Genomic DNA, 16140 nt, shown 5'->3' on the forward strand with positions numbered 1-16140 from the left:
ATGCTGTCCGTAGATTTGTCGGACGCCAATCTACATATTCCAATACACCCTGCCTTTCAAAAATGTCTCAGTTTTTCAACCACCAGCACTTCCAGTTCCAGTGCCTACCATTCGGCATTTCGTCAGCTCCCAGGACCTTTACCAAAGTTCTTCTACCCATTATTGCATATCTCAGAGAAGGGTCTAAGAATACACCACTATCTGGACGACATACTGCTTTTAGCAGAGAGTCGCCAGATCTTGATCCAGCACCGGGAGATCCTACTGACAACCCTGCAAGATTTCCGCTGGTTAGTCAACTGGCAGAAGAGCAAACTATAGCTTACACAGAAGATGGTATTCCTGGGTGCAGAATTGGACACCAAACTAAGCAAAGTACAGCTTCCTCAGGAAAAGTTATGCCTCTAATTCAGAAGATACAGAGACTAATCTCAGCAACACATTTACCAGCCAGAGTTTGCATGAGCATCCTAGGGTCTATGTCAACTCTACCCATGATTCAGTGGTCCCAGTGGCACATGAGAATGTTGCAAAATTCCTTTCTGAGGCAGTGGAATGGAGCATCAATGTTTCAGACAATTTACATCCACAGATACGTGAAACAATCAATGTGGTGGTGGACACATTTGAGCAACCTCAGGAGACACAGACCTATAGTCCCTCCTCAGCCGGAGGTAGTTACATCGGATGCCAGTCAGAAAGGATGGGGAGCTCATTACCAAGACCAGGCAGCCCAAGGTCAGCGGCAGTTTTGATCTCACGGTATAGTTTCAAATATACCGGAACTCAGAGCAGCTTTTCAGGCGCTCATGGTCTTTGCTCCATACCTGACAGGGAAGAGCGTCCTGATTCAGATGGACAACAGAGTTGCGGTGGCATATATCCAGAGGCAGGGAGGTACCAAGAGCGGCTCTCTAATGGAGGAAGTTCGCCCCATCTTGGTCTGGGCACAAGTACATCTGGCAGACCTGAGGGCAGTGTATGTTCCGGCAGCACAAAACATGTTGGCCAACTAAATCAGCAGGGAAATTCTCTCAAACAACGAGTGGTCGTTGAGCCAGCAGGCCTTTTCTCTTCTTACAGAGACCTGGAGAATACTGGAGATAGACCTGGCGGCTACACCTGTGAACGCCAAATGCCAGAGATTTCTGTCCAGAGCAACCTTCCCGATGGCTGAGGGAATAGACTGCCTGATCCATCCGTGGAATTTCAAGCTGGGATATATTTTTCCACCAATTCCCCTAATCGCAAGGTTTCTGTCCAGACTCAAGAGAACATCGGTCACAATAAAAGCGGTAATCCCTTTATAGCCGAGGAGACCTTGGTTCACAACACTGTTGCAACTCAACCTGCAGCAACCACTACCCCTCCCGGTAATATCAGACCTCCTATCCCAGGGCCAATTCCTGCATCCAGCCTTGGAGAGGTTACACTTGACAGCATGGAAATTGAGAGGACTCGGCTGCTAGAACAAGGCTGCTCACGAGAAGTAATTTCTACACTTCTACAGGCCAGAAAGAACACCACTAACAAAACATACACTCAAATCTGGAGAAGGTTTTGTTCAATCGCCCAACAAAAGAACTGGAATCCAATATCACCCGACCCCTCGCAAGTTCTGGAGTTTCTCCAACTAGGTATTAATAAGGGGCTATGCTCTAGTACCCTTAAAGTCCATGTATCCGCCTTATCTGCAAAAACAGGCATTAGATGGGCCTTACACCCCCGGTAATCCAGTTCATGAGAGCATACCTGAAGATCAGACCACCGAAAAAAACAACGTTCCCGGCATGGGACCTTTCAATAGTACTTGATGCACAGGAAACCCTCCTTTTTACCCGGCTGATTCAACCTGTCTATGGAACCTAACCTTCCTTATCACCATTACATCTGCGAGAAGAGTCTCTGAGTTACAAGCATTAATGATAACAGATCCTTATCTAATCCTCTATCCTGATAGAGTGGCACTAAGACCTTCAGACCATTTCATTCCCAAAGTATCATCCTCATTTCATTATAATCAGGACAACATCCTTCTATCTTTCACTAACAGACAAGGCGAACCACATGCATTGGATGCGAAATCAGTTATTACCAGTTATCTGACAGCTACAGCTACCTTTAGACACTCTCTTGATAATTCCCCATGGGGTTAGGAAGGGTCAACCAGAGCCAATAGAGCCAATTCTACAGCATTATAGGATTTATAGGAAATAAATATTATTTGTTGCACCCACCCAACTGGTGAGTTATTTCCCAGTGTGTGCTACCATGAAGGCGTCAGGAAAACGGAAAATTGTATACTCACCTTTCTGTAATTTTCCTTTCCTGACACATCTTCATGGCAGCACACAGGAACCCACCCATTCTTAAATGATAGATACAGAGAATAGAGGGGGGGGGGGGTCTCGCTTAAATTTTTATAGCTATCCAATCCTGTCAGGTTGTGGAGGCGGAGTCACAATCCAGTGTGTGCTACCATGAAGATGCGTCAGGAAAGGAAAATTATGGAAAGGTGAGTATACAATTTTCTGTTTTATGACAATAACCTGCATATAAGCCTTTAAAATGAGCACTTTTAATTTTTCATGTTCGTGTCCCATAGACTTTAACTGTGTTTGTGAGTTCTTCCAATTTTTTTGCCTGTTCGGTATGTTCTGGTGTGAACTGAACCGGGGGGTGTTCGGCTCATCCCTACCCACCACAATAGCTACCAATGTACTGTGTCTGGACAAACAGGGCCGTTTGGGCTCTCAGACCATGGGAGGAGAGAGGTGCATCCACCCAAATTCACGCTGAATGCTTGTTACCAGTGCAGTGACCATTGTAGGATATACCTGAATATCTTTCTCTGATGCTCCATTAGCCCTTCTCCAACTTTTTTGATGCTTCTCTAAACATAAAGCAATTGCTACTTCTCCTAAGTCCTCCTTACTCCTTTAAGAGTTGTTTAGAGGCTGCTTGTCCTCCCCATATTTTCTCCCATTCCTTAAGAAATCAACAGAAAAGTTGATAAAAATGACTAAAGTTGATGGACAAGCATAACAATCAACTAGCATTTGCAGGAGGGGATCCGAAATGGCAGCCCCTAATTTTTCTCATGATATTTCTCACAAGCTGTATTTGAGCACAAAAAACATCTACAAATAATATAGTTGTCTATGACAGAGCCAAGCTTATGAGGGCCATATTGTATATATTAAAAATATTTGTGAACGAAAAAAAAAGTTTTATAAATGAATATGTCTTTGTGTATACGGTTGCAGTTGCCCGTGCAGCATAAATACGCTGCATGCGCACAGATGAAATTTTCCGAATGCACACTACCTGTGTTTGGGACATTACATGTGTGTGCATGTGCTACTTTACACTATTAGCAGCACAAAACTGCATACAGCCGCCTTTATCCATTCGTATCTATAGATGGCTGTATGCAGCGCCAAGGCATTCTGGGCACCAGAGTGTTTATGCTGGACAGGTAAATGTGCACATAGCCTAAATACTATAGCTGTTGTATCAGCAACAGGAATGCTGCATGCTGAGATGCAATATAATCTTTCTTAGCAGAAACAAGCTCCATTTATTGCTATATCTGTGTGGTAACAAGGAAGGAGCTGGGAGGCGGAGCAGATCTGGGTGGAGGAAGTTCCATCTTCCTGTGAAAGCTGGGGCAAGCACATCATTGGATACCAGGATGCCAGTGGTTTTAGCAACCAATGACACAGCACAGCGGGAGGGGGGAGGGGGAAAATGTCACTTGATACTATCTGTGGGACTGATAGAATCTCGTAGTGGGCTATAGCTTGGAGACCCCTGGCCTAGAACACAAACTTTATAGGGTCAACAGAAAATTAAGCACACTCTCCTCCAAATCTAACTATAGTAAAACCCACTATGGTTTGTATGCAACAAAAAAAAGGAAATCGCCCCAGGACTTTAAATGAGGTGAATGCGGTTAGCCAACAATTGACAGAGTAAATGCAGTTACAACATTTATTAAAATTGTCATGCAAACATAAACAACATGAATCATAGCCAAGCCACTGAAATGATACATACAGTAAAAAATGTCATTACACGTATCATGGTATAAAATATGAATTGCAAAGTACACAGGCATGAAAAGTATCCCAATGCGGTTTGCAAGACCATGCTCGCTTCATCAGGGTTGGTGCGTGTGTAGTACATCTGGGGGGCAGACATGGCTGGGATGGGGGTGTGTGTCACCAAAGATCTCCCAGTATCCATTAATAATGTCAACTGAAACATAAATACATATGTATCAATAGATGCTGTTATAGAACATAGAAGTAAAGTAGTATATGTAGTATATGATATAAGTATGTATATGCATGAACCAATCTGGTTCAATAATGGTATGGGCTTAGAATCTAGGGCACAATAGAGAAAAATAAATAAATAAATGAATAAATAAATAAAATATGTAAATAAAACAAAATAAAAATATGACAAAAACAGTGTGATATAGTGTGTCCCGCATAGCATGTATCCAAGTCATTTGTATATGTCAGCTAAAATAAGAATATATGTATATCAGTTGGTACTATACCAACAGAGTAACCATAAAGTATACAATGTAATGAAAAAAATATATATACATATGAATCAATGTTGTTCAAAGCTTGGACTTCGAAACTCGGAGACAATGAAATAAATGAGATTAATGTGTAATGATGCGGGCCTTAATGAACCATTTGAGTGAACATAACAATGTGTGAGACAATGTATATGGCAAACCATGTTAAAGTTAAGTGCTCAAATGTGAAGGGAGTGAATGGATGATTAGCATCCATCAAGGAGTGTGGACTCACCTTGAAGTGAAACTGCTGCGTGTGAGTGAAACAGGAAGTGACAAACAGATCCCAGGAAATGACTAGCCCCCAATTTATATCTCCAGAGGGCCCAGTGAGCTCTGCCTCCAACGCCATATGTGCGTGACAAGGCACGCGAACGTGAATCATGTTCGCCGCCAAATTGGGGTGCACCTGTGCAAATGCCCCCAGTCACACGTGCTGACATACCACGTAATAGCGAGCCGATGCCACAGCTGCAGACATCGCCCTGTGGGCATGGTTGCATGGTGCCGATGTGTAGATGGCCCCGCCAGTCCAGACAGGGCAGAGGAGGACAGCAGGAGGTATGAAAACCTCCCTTGTACACATCGCAGCTCCCGAGCCGGACGATAACCAACACCACCAACCAGGAACAGCACTAAGAACCTAGATCAGCCCATGGTAGAGTTGGTACCTGAGTGTTGGACGAAATGGCTGAAAGGGCTACGGAATAGAATAATTGTATGTAATGAATAATAGGCTAATGGTGGCAGCAGACCAGGTTTGGGCTAAATGGGTGTCTTCCACTCGGGCTCAATAGACAAAAAGGAAAAGGTCTAGTGTCACCCGCAAACCACCTTCATCCCTATATATGCAACAAAAAACAGTAATTAGCCCCGGGACTTTAAATGAGGTGAATGCGGTTAGCCAACAATTGACAGAGCACCTAACTTTAGCCACATACATTGTCTCACACATTATTATGTTCGCTCACATAGTTCATTCATGCTCACACATTACACTTTCATCTCATTTATTTCACTGACTCCGAGTTTCCAAGTCCATCTAGCTTTGAACAACATTGAATCATATGTATATATATATTTTTCATTACATTGTATACTTCATATTTACTATATACCATGTATACATATATTCTTATTTTAGCTGACATATAAAATGGACTTGGATACATGCTATGTGGGACACACACTCTATCACACTGTTTTTGTTATATATATATATATTATATATATACACACACATATATATATATATATATATATATATATATATATATATATATATATTTTTTTTTTTAATACATTTTATACATTTATTTTTATTTACACGTTTTATTTATTTCTTCATTTATTTTTCTCCATTGTCCCCTAGATTCTAAGACCCTACCATTATTGAACCAGATTGGTATGCATATAAGTATGCATATACATACTTATATCATATACTACTTTACTTCTATGCTGTTATGACAGCATCTATTGATACATATGCATTTATGTTTCAGTTGACATTATTAATGGACACTGGGAGATCTCTGGTGACACACAACCCCATCCCGGCCATGTCTGCCCCCCGTTTGTGCTCTGTTGGGTTGGTTTGTCCTCTGCCTCCTCAGCTCCCGAGCTGGACGCTCATTACTGCCGTCTCTGGGTATTCAGCATTTGGTAGTCTGATCCAGCCTTTGGTGAGTATAGAGCCATGCGCTTTGGACCCTCTTGACTTAATTGTCACGATACCATCTCCGTGTTGATACTTATTTGGCTCATTATACCCCCTACAGATTTACTACACACGCATCTACCCCTGATGAAGCGAGCATGGTTTTGCGAAACGCGTTGGAATACTTTTCATGCCTGTGTACTTTGCATGATACGTGTAATGACATTTTTTACTGTATGTATTATTTCAGTGGCTTGGCTATGATTCATGTTGTTTATGTTTGCATGAGTATTTTAATACATTTTGAAACTGCATTTACTCTGTCAATTGTTGGCTAACCGCATTCACCTCATTTAAAGTCCCGGGGCGATTTCCTGTTTTTTGTTGTATATATTGGGATGGAGGTGGTTTGCGGATGACACCAGACCTTTTCCTTTTTGTCTATGGTTTGTATGGAGTGTCGGTCCGTCCATAAGGGGCGCAGGGGCGCCGCCCTCCTAATCCATGCACCGGCCCCTAATCTACATGCAGAGCGCCGAACACATGGATTTCAATGGAGTTTTTCTTTTTTTTTAAGCACATGATTAGAGCCCGAGGCTCTAATTGGCTTAAAAAAAAGTGAGCCCATCCAGTTGTGTGACAATAGCGAACTAATATTCGCTATTGTCTTCCTGACTCTCCGCATGGCCAATTAGGAAGCGGGTCTTAAGACCTGATTAGCTGTGAGGGGAAGCGACTGTATTAGCCGCCGAACAGGAGACGCAGGGTGAAGCTGATATGAAGCCGCCAAGGAGGAAGAAACACAGGGTCAAGCCGCCGAGGAGGAGACGCAGCGAAGCTGCCCGCAACCTAGATGGGGGTAAGTGTGGGGCTGGTGGGCGGACGAGCGAGTAACGGGGAGGTGGGTTTGACTGACCGTTTGATTTCTGCCCCCCCCCCCAAAAAAATGGAGCCCCAGCCGCCATTGGGTACAACGCACCAGAATATGCCTGTCTAGGAAGACATGGTCTACAGGTGGTTTAACTTGCCTCTTTTACTTGCAAAGATCTCAGGAGACAGCGTTAAAAATGCTTGAACCATGCACCACTTACTGTATATCCAAACGAAACAGGGGAGAAAACATACTTTAGAAGGCTTTTCATTATTCATGTAATGTTTATTAGTTTTTTGTTGGTTGGCAACCCTGGTAGCTGTATTGAAAATGTGTACCAGCCGTCACCTGACAAGGCTATGTTCGTTGGAGTCCACAAGGAGCTGTCTCATGGTACACCTAGCCGGATATTACAGCGCTTCTGGAGTTCGTTGCTGGGGAATCAAGGACCTCTTACCTGATCCATCTCCTGCACACAGCACTGGATTTAGATTCTTATGGATCACAAGCTCATTTGACCCACTGTTGTAAGACATGTCTGTCCACACCAGCTGGTAAGAGTATCCAACTTATCTTACAAGAGTTATTTTAGTGACTACAGACCACCTATTTCCTTTTTTTACTGTTTTGGTGCCATCCCAACAGGAAGAAGCATATCTTGTTTACCCTTTTATTTGTGTGGACTATATTTTACATGACCTATTACAGTTTATTTACCACTGGATTTTTGCTCTCTGTGTGCTTTGCACATGCCTTTTAATTATATTTGTCCCATTGTGAAGTTCACATTACGTTTCTGAACACATGCATTGGTATTGGCACTTCTTTATTCATGCTATTCTACATTGTGTAGTCACATACTATTGTAAATGTAGGTGTCCTTATATACCCATTTACGCGACAGCGCAGTGCAGTAGTACTTATTCAAAAGAACATCAATAATCAGGGAAGAACATTTTATTTATTTAATTATTTCAAAGCCTGAAGCACTTGTCTACCATTCATTGGCACCATTTTTCTGTTCCCCTCCCTGCCTCTAGTGCTGATTAGGTGAATGGGGATTGACAGTGACAATGACAGATTGCTGGAGTTAGCTCAGTGGAAGTAGGATGCAGGAATTTTGTGCCAGGCAGCACAGTCAGACCCCCCCCCCCCCATCCTCCACTGTCACCACAGCACAGGTTGTTCAAGAACCCTAACCCATCCTGATGAGATTAGTAGTCTGCTTAATTTCATTCCTACTGTTAGCAGTCTGATTAATTTATATTGCTGCCCTTCCCATCCTAGTTGCCATGTGCTGCTGGAGTTTGTCAATTTGAAGATTCAGGAGTTTGCACTATTTGCAATTTAAACATGGAATGATTTTTCACACCATTGCATATTTTTATATTGGCCTAAAACTCAGTTTAGAAATAAATTACTTCTTCAATAAAAATCTAAGACTAAGTGTTAACACAGCGACATAGTATGGCCTCTAGTTATGGGTTAAAAACTATTTTCTGTCCACCAGTGTTTACCTAAGTCGCTTCTCTTTAGCAGATAACTTGGGTTTTAAAACTTCTACTGGTACCAACACCCTAAATTTGACGGATACATAAAATCACTGGATACACTATATTTAGGAGGTTTAAATATGATTCCTTCCCAAAGTACACTGACTCACAGAAACAAACTATCTTTCATTCGTTAACTAGCATACATTAAACAGGCATGAATGCTCCCTTCATGCTTTTGAATTACTCCACTTTAGGTGCCTACAAATAAAGATTCCTTTGTCCCCTATATTCTAATACCTGGAACAGCCAGACATAAACTCACAACATCTTATTTGAATGCCAACCCCAGATAAATTATTTATATTAGCTTTGGATAGCATTGGGGGTGGGAGTGGGACCACTCAACTCTCAGTGCCCTTATTTTTTTGCCCTCCCTACTTGCTATTTGATAGTGTCAGGCAGAACAGGAAAGAAGTAGGATCCCAACATGTCCACATGCAGTAATAAAAACATTCGTAAAAAGTACAGATTTAGACCCTCAGTATTTTTTTGCTGTCCACATGAGGGATATTCGCCCTTACCATTCACAACAGGATAAAAAAATCACAGAGACAGAGAATTCAACATGTGTGAAAAAAAAGGGGGCAAAAATAAAGGCAGTAGGATGAAGCTATCAACAGATTTATTGAAAACTAAATGTAACATTTAATCAGTCATATTAGCAAAAGCTTGTGACATCTCAACCAGTGGATCCAGGATGTATCTGGAGAAGCATGATGAATTCCACCTGCCTAATTTTTTAATCACATGAACAGGCACCCCTTGGCGAGAAGCAGCGAAAGCTGCTCCTATTCTGAAAGAATGGCCAGAATATGCTTTGGGATCCAAACCCAAATTAGACAGTAGGGTGCAGCAATGTTGCATGAACTGAGCTGTAGAGACGGGAGCACTAGGGAAAGGCAACAGTGGCCTATCCCTGGGCTTGTCCGTTGTTATAGATCATAATAGAATCGCGCTACAGCATTGGCTCAATAATGCATAGTCAATTGATGATGATATCCCTAAACCATAAACAAATATAGCATGAACAAATACCCATAAATGGTATAGTCTCAAATTAAGAAATTTAAAATTAATAAATGCAAAAATGTGTAATAAAGTGTCCAAACATGTAATCAAACACCTGTGAAAAAATAAATGAAAAAATTAAAGAAAACTGCCACATTAAAAAAAGTCCATCAGTATGAGACACACATGAAATCTGTCATGACGTGGAAAATGTTGCGTGCAGTCTACCACCAGTGATAAAATTGGCTGCTTACGAGAGCCCCATGACCCCCCACTACAGAGGATCAGGGGAAGCTTGTGTAAAATTAGCCCTCCGGAGCTGAATAGATGGACTCAGATACAGGAATCGTAGGTGGTCAAACATCCAAGGACACCAAATGGATTTAAAGAAACTCAGATCCCATCGTATCTCCCTCGCTGGTCCAAGCTGTCAGAGTGACCATCGGGTTCTTGGTCACCCCCCTGACTAAGGCCCTTCTCCCCCGATTGCTCTTTTTGGCCGTCTGGCCCGCTCTAGGAAGAGTCCTGGTGGTTCCAAACTTTCTTCCATTTACAGATGATGGATGCCACTGCGCATTGGGACCTTCAATGCTGAAGAAATGTTTCTGTACCCTTCCCCAGATACAATCCTGTCTCGGAGGTCTACAGACAATTCCTTGGACTTCATGGCTTGGTTTGGGCTGACATGCACTGTTAACTGTGGGACCTTAAATAGACAGGGATGTGCCTTTCCAAATCATATCCAATCAACTTAATTTACCACAGGTGGACTCCAATCATGTTGTAGAAACATCTCAAGGATGATCAGTGGAAACGGGATGCACCTGAGCTCAATTTTGAGTGTCATGGCAAAAGCTGTGAATACTTATGTACATCAGATTTTTTTTATTTTTAATAAATTTGCGAAGATTTCAAACAAACTTCTTTCACGTTGTCATTATGGGGTACTGTTTGTAGAATTTTGAGGAAAATAATGAATTTAATCCATTTTAGAATAAGGCTGTAACATAACAAAATGTGGAAAAAGTGAAGCACTGTGAAATACTTTCCGGATACACTATCTCCTCTTCCAAACTCAGCATATATATGAGCAAGGAAAAAAGTCAGGCAGACTTTTGGCCTGGTTGGCTACGGAATGGGTGGGATCCGCAAATATTGCCTGCGTTAGAACTGAGGATGGCACCCTATCGGACCCCTCTCAGATCAATGAACGTTTTGCGTCATACTATGTACACCTATAGGACTCTGGAGTGAACTATGCCCCCGAGATGTTGGGTGATTTTTTTGAACACTATTGATTTCCCTGTATTGTCAGAGACTGCTAGACATCGCCTAGATGCCCCCATTACTTTAAAAGAAGTAGATCTTCAGGCTAGTAAAACACCAGGCCCTAATAGTCTCCCCACTGAATTTAGAAATGACAGGCCCCCATTACTTTGAGCTACTACAGACAGCTTTGGATGTTGGCTGACTCCCATCTGCAATGTTGGAGGCTATCATTGTCATAGTGCCCAAGCCTGGAAAGGACCCAGAGTTCTGCACCTCATATTGACCTATATTGTTACCTTATGAGGATGCAAAAAATTTTGAACAAAATTCTAGCCAATCGCAGAGGATACCCTCATTAGAGGGTATTTTAGAGACTATTGATTTGTATGGTAGGTTTTCAAGGGTGAGAATCAACGGGGATAAATCGGTATTATTTCCCCTCTCAGGGGCAACTCCCCCCCCCCCCCCCCTTCGGACCCAGTACCACTGAACTAGGTATCCAAATACTAAGGTATAGTAATCCAAGCTGATCCTTCCTGTTATCTTAAAAGATACTCTAGTCTACAGCAGTTAATTAGTAAATGTCAGGTCTGCAAGACGTTACCCTTAACTCCAGTGAGTTGTGTAAATCTTATCACGATAATTTTCCTTCCTAAGTTTTTATATGTGTTTCAGAATACTCTAATCCAGTTTCTTTTTTGCTAAATTAGATATGATTCTTACCTCCTCTATTCGAGCAGGTTCAAATTCCTCAGATAGCTAGCTCTACTCTGCAGCTGCCCATGTCACTGGGAAGTCTAGCTGTGCCCCGCTTTAGGAAATACTACTAGGCTGCCGTGCTGCTTACAGTGCACTGGTGGTTCTCACAGAAGCGCTGTAACCCTAAGGTTAACCTGGAGGCAGACATTCTAGGTTCGTATCCAGCACTGAGTAATCTGGTGTATCATGGCCCAAAAGTCTCGCAGGATGTGTCACAATTGAGTGCAACAGATGATGCTGGCCAGGCAGCTTCTATCTTTTGACTCATTTCCACTCTCATCGTGGATGCTTTTTAGATACCCACAGCTGTGTCACGCAGTGCAGGTGCAGTTCCTGCGAGTAATGACAGTAGCCCCTCAAAGTAGAAAGATTCCTCACTACCCATAATGCGGATAAGCTTCTCTCCTCAATCTATCTCCGTGTCACTAGTGCAGTCACAGGCGGAGGGACCCTTCTGCTTCATTCTTAGCAGAATATCCCTAACTTATCAGAGGATGACTGGGATGAAGTGCTTCAGCAGTATGTGCCCATGGTTATTTTGGCCAAAGATGAGTTTATTCAGCTTAAATTCCTCCACAAGGCATACTATACCCCTCAACATATTGCCCGCATCTACCCTACCCGCTCTGAGAGCTGTCCCAGATATAAACAGATGGTAGGGACGTTTATCCATATGGTCTGGGAATGCCCACTTCTCAAAACTTACAGCTCTTGACTACACCCAACTGCACTGATAGCACCTCTATAGTCATCCTATAGAGTGCTTACCATTTGGTGATTACTCTGCCCTTGCTCCCCATTTATGTACGTTTCTCTGGGTCCCTTTATTTCTTTTCCTCTTCTCCTGTGTGTCCTCCCTCCTCCCCCTCTTGCTCTGTTATGCCCTGTTGACTTATTGGGTAAGACTGTTTTTTTTTTTTGGAATTTATCATTTGGTGACATTCCTTTGTAAATGTGCTGCCATAACATGTCCTAGCTATCTTGCGGTTTACGATTTGTGGAATATTCTGTATACTGCAGCCTATATTTTCAGATGTTCCTACATGTGTGGTCACTTCCTAGACTATTGTGCTTCAATGAATGTGAAATTTTCTAAAATGCTTTCTTCAAATGGCTTGCCTGGAGTTTAGCTTAAAAGTAGAAGAGCTTTCTTGAAAAGTAGAACTCTGTGTCAGAATTCAAATGGAGATGCTACATCATTCAAGGCAAAGCTACACATGAAACCTGATAGTACAACTTTTGTTTCCTAAAAGGCAGGTAGTAAATAGTAGGGATCCCTTTTTACTACAAGGAAGGGGTGTCGTGTTTTGCAGAATTATGCTGAAAACTAAATTATGTGGGGAGACTTTTAAAGCAGTAATGTTGCTCTACTGATGTCAGAATGCTTAGAGTACCCAAGTGAAAAGCCATAGTTTAGAGCATGTTGAGATTTGTAGCCATTTAGCAGCTAGATAACTATCACTCACTCAATAGTTTCAAGTGCATGTCTGAGTGGAAATTAAGAAATTCAGTACATCTCTGCAATACATTACCATTTCCCCATGTTATCCTTTTACAAATGCTGTATAAAAACACCTGTAAATCAGCCAGAAATTCAGGGTGCTCATAACCTCTTGAGCTCTCAACCTAGTGCCTCTCTGTACCAAAATCCCAACCAGTGTTGTCAGCCCTGCCATAGCTCTCATCTGCTGGACTACAGTTATGCTACAAAGGAGTAGGTGTGCTGCAATCCAGAATATAACTGGGCAGGGGCTTATGATTCAGGCAGTTTTGAAAGCCCAAAGAAGTTATGAACACAATTCCTTTTTGTTTTAAACCAGATGCTTCACAAGCACCAGTTCACCACCTTTACTATTGTGAACAAATGTCAAGCCGAAAGGTTGTGTAAAGAAATCCTGTTAAAAGCACATCAACATCATACACAAGTACACTTAATTTTCACAAAGAATAAACTAAAGAAGATGTATGCACAAATCTTTATTATGCATGTAAGTTAAATTTTTCCATTCAGAAGTCGCATGGTATCTTTCCATTAGAACATTTTTGAATATGTCTGAAACATAGGCCCTTATAAGTTCCACTTATATCCATCTGTACACAATATTCAATTCACATACTATACAATATTATGCAGCCAAAACAAGCTTGCACACCGAAGGGAAGGCGAATATCCAGTGCTCACCATAGCTGAAAGGGAGTCTGTAGCCTTTTTACTTTTAATATATACACATACACAAACGGATGCGATCAGTTTTATGTAAATAATTCTATCAATGCGTGTTGCATAAGGGGGCAGCCACCACTAAGGCACACTGCATACAGACTATGCTTTTAAACTGGAGAGATTATGCTTAAAGTGATTTTAAAGTTTAGTTTTACTCCCTTGCACAGAGCAGCCCCAATCCTCTTCAGGGGTGCCCCGGCAGCACTCCTGGCTCCTCCTCGTCATCAGGTGCTCCCACTGGGAGCCGCTTTCTATGGGGGCACCCGTGCAGGCACGCTCACAAGTCTCGCTGCTGCATCCATTGACACAGACCGCAGGACTCTGCCTCGTCCCCCGTGTCACTGCATTTGATTGATACATTGCTGGAACAAATAGGCTCAGGTAAGAAAAAGGGGGGAGGGCTGTGGGGGCAGCTGCAGCACAGGTTTTTCACTTTAATGCAAATAATGCATTAAGGTGAAAAACCTGGAGACTTTACAAATCCTTTAACTGTATCTCTCTGGGCAAGGGCATCAGTCTGGTTAAACACACTGTGGATGATATTCTCTCAGTAGCTGTTCACCAAGGACACCAAATGTGCAGCCACCAGAGGAGACCCTACAAAACTTTCTATGAAATACCATTACTGAAATGTGGATCAATTATGTTAAAGTTACGTCAAAATCACTTTCAGGTATGTATGTCAAAAGGTGTACTCACTCAAAATATACTATAGTTACCCCTTTAATGAACATAAACGTATTGGTTTAGTCTGGTAATAGATTGCTTTCATGGGTCTTTACCAAAGTACCGATAAGGCTTCAATTAGTGTTCCTTTCAAGTTCTCATGGACTGCTGACAGTCAAGAGTTCTCACACTTGCAGGTTATTAAGCACATAAAAGGTGTGTTGGACCTTGTACATACCATTGTCACACTCCACAACATTCAAAGTATGCCCTACCCATCCCTGAATGGGATGCCAAAGCAAGATTTTAGTACAAGACCATAATTAATGCTTTGACCTGTGAATGAAGAAAAACACATGGGGTTAAAAGGGAATGGGAGAAACATAAGAAACACTAGTGCTAAAGCCTTATGCACACTACGCAGCACTAGCAGCGCTATTAGGAGCCAGTCAGCTGACCTCTTTCCATTATGAACCTTCAACAGAAGCCGGACAGCTTTTGTCAGATCGTTTACACACAGGCTGAATGACATTTGGCCCATATGCACTAGGCTTAAAGTGGTTGTAAACCCACATGGAGAAGAAAAAAAAAAAAAAAAAACACGACCTGCAAAACAAAGGCATAATGTGCTAGTATGCATAGCATACTAGCTCATTATGTAATACTCACCTGAGATCGAAGCCCCCGCTGTGGTGCCCGTACACAGCACCGGCCGGCAACATTTCTCCTCAGAGTTACTTCCGGGTATCGCGGCTGCAGCGCTGTGATGGGCTGGAGCCACGATGACATCACTACCGCGCATGCGTGTGGGACCTGCCGGTAACAGCACACTCACTGAAGCCAACGTGCGTGCCGTTGGCTTCAGTGCGCATGTGCCGACGACGTTGACACATGCAGATACAGGGGATATCTCCTAAACCGTGCAAGTTTAGGAGATAACCGGGGTAGCTACAAGTAATCCTTATTATAGGCTTACCTGCAGAAAAAAGTGGATTGTAAAGGTTTACAACCATTTTAAGTTTTGAGAACTGGAGCAAAGATGCAGGGTTTCACAGCCCACATCACCACTTTCAATCTATAATGTTCTGCAGAAAAATAGAAATGTGACTGATCTAATCAACTGTAAAACATTTCTTTGCAAAAAGTTTCTCCAAGCAGAATAGTGTTGGAAGGATTTATTTTGCTACAAGTTTCATCTGGAGCAAAAGTATTTTCCCAAAAAATGATGAAAAGCAACCAGTTTTCAAGCGCAAACTTGAAAATGGTTGCCAAGGACAGCCTCTAAATTTCATAGAATTTCCCCATTAATAAAATACACTAGAAATGATTTTGTTGGTTAGGGCAATGACATCAACTTGCAGCATGAGGGACCCATATGTGGTGCTTAACTCCCTTTCAGCAACAGCATATGTCTATCTGAATACCACCAGTATCATGCACTTCTCATTAGGTCAACAGGTCCAAAACCTAGTGTTGCTATAGACTGTAGTCATTCTTGAAAAATGTTTACCCTAGCGATTCCTTGAACAC

This window comes from Aquarana catesbeiana, linkage group LG02, assembly GCF_042186555.1.
Source record: "Aquarana catesbeiana isolate 2022-GZ linkage group LG02, ASM4218655v1, whole genome shotgun sequence".
NCBI lineage: Eukaryota > Metazoa > Chordata > Amphibia > Anura > Ranidae > Aquarana > Aquarana catesbeiana.